Genomic DNA, 2,333 nt, shown 5'->3' with positions numbered 1-2,333 from the left:
ACCCGCACTAATGAAAGCAAGAGCTATCCTTCGAAAATTCGAACGGAAGCAAGGGCTGCTCTTCGAAAGTTGGAATGGGAGTACACTCTACTTCGGCAATCATTGGAAGCAAAGGTTGTCCCTCAAAAGTTCGATAATAAGTACACTTTACTTCGATAAGAAAGATCCTCCAAGCTTGCACCTATGGAAGCGATATCTGTTCTTCAAAAGTCTGAGTGGGAGTACACACTCTACTTTAGCATGAAAGATCTGCAAAGCTCACACTGATGGAAACAAGGTCTATTCTTCGAAAGTTTGAGTGGGAGCACACACTCTGCTTCAACAAGAAAGATCCTCGAAGCTTGCACTGATGGAAGTAAAGGCTACTCTTCGGAAGTTTGAGTGGGAACACACACTCTACTTCAACAAAAAAGACCCTCGAAGCTTGCACTGATGGAAGTAAGGGTTGTTCTTTGGAAGTTCGAGTGGGAGCACACACTCTACTTTAACAAGAAAGACCCTCGAAGCTTGCATTGATGGAAGCAATGGCTACTCTTCGGAGGTCCGAGTGGCAGCACACACTCTATTTCAACAAGAAAGATCCTTGAGGCTCGCACTGATGGAAGTGAGGTCTGTTCTTCGAAAGTCTGAGTGGAAGCACACACTCTACTTTAACAAGAAAGATCCTCGAAGCTCGCACTGATGGAAACGAGATTTGCTCTTCGAAAGTCTGAGCGGGAGCACACACTCTACTTCAACAAGAGAGATCCTCGTAGCTTGCACTGATGGAAACGAGGTTTGTTCCTTGGAAGTCCAAATGGAAGCAAGGGCTGTCCCTCGGAAGTCCAGGTGGAAGCACACTCTTTTCTTTGGCTAAAAAGATCCCTCGAAGCTCGTACTGATGAAAGCAAGGCATATTATTCGGAAGTTCAAGTGGGAGCACACACTTTACTTCAGCAAAAAAGACCCTCAAAGCTTGCATTGATGGAAGCAATGGTTGCTCTTCGGAGGTCCGAGTGGGAGCACACACTATTTCGGCAACTAGTGGAAGCAAAGGTTGTCCCTCTCTGAGTGGAAGTACACTTCTACTGCGTTAAGAAAAGTCCCTTCAGGTTGGTAACTGAGTCCACTATTTCTCTTTCTTTTTCGAGGGGCAACAAAAAATTGAAAACTGTTTCAAGCAACATAACACAATGAAGATACACAATACATAGAAAATAACTTCTAATGGAGATACACAATATGGAGAAAAAAAATTTCTTCATAAAATAAGAAAGAAAGATAAAACTTCTTGGACAATACAGTAAATGCAAATTGTAGATGTCATAGATAAACTTCTTATGTGGAATGTTGACATTTGCCCCTAGAGTTGCAAGGTCATTTGGAAAGCTTTCACCAGCTGCTCGGGCTGTGGCCGTCATACATCATCATAGCTATGTCTTCTAAAATATCCTGGGGCCCCTGTTCTTTGAACTCTAAGTCATCTGCTTCGACTTTCTTTCTAAAGATCTTCTTAAGCATCTGGCACTTTTCTGTAGGATGTCCTAGTGATCGGTGGAAAACACAATAATTAGGGCCTTCACGGTCCTTCTTCGGCAGAAGCTCTTCGATACGAGGCAACTTCAGTTCCCCTTCTGCCACTCATTCTTTAACTAAGGCCTTCACCTCCTCAACACTACATGGAAAAGGAGTGTCATCTTCGCAGTGTTTCCTCTTCTGACCTCTGAATTCCTCCCCTTGTGACTTTCGGGTAGAAGACGCGGAAGCCGTAGTGACAGAAGGCCCTCGAGATGTCTTGAAGCTGGTTTTATAACTAGTGTTGAACTCAATCTCCTGAGACTGAAGTATGTTGATGTTCCGAGATGCTTCAATTAGGGCTAAGAAAGTGGCTAACTTGTGATTAACAAGAAGTATTTTGTATCCGTTCAATGCCCCTTCAACACAGATTTGGACCAAGTAGCTTTCCTCCACAGCTTCATGACAGTCTACGGCTTTGTCTTGGAATCTTTTCACATATTAGAGAATGTCTTCACTTTCCCGCTGTTTTTCCTTACACAAGGTAAGTGTGGCCACTTTCTCGGCCATCTGAAAGAATTTGGCGTGGAATTTGTTGACCATCTCCTCCCAACTTCGAACAGAGTTTGGGGCCAAGTTAATGTACCAACATTATGCTCGGTCGATGAGGGACTTGGAGAATTCTCTCAGTCGGAGGACATGATTTGAACATGAATCCCTAAAGTCTCTATGAACCAAACAACATGTTCTCGAGCATTTTCTTACTTGCCATCGAATTTGATAAACTTCAGCACCGTGTACCCCTCCGGGTATAGATAACTCAACATCTCGATAGGGTA

The sequence above is a fragment of the Camellia sinensis genome, chromosome 11 (assembly GCF_055761805.1).
Source record: "Camellia sinensis isolate YWXY chromosome 11, ASM5576180v1, whole genome shotgun sequence".
Classification (NCBI taxonomy): Eukaryota; Viridiplantae; Streptophyta; class Magnoliopsida; order Ericales; family Theaceae; genus Camellia; species Camellia sinensis.
The sequence above is the reverse complement of the archived record's forward strand: the minus strand, read 5'-3'. Positions refer to the sequence as shown.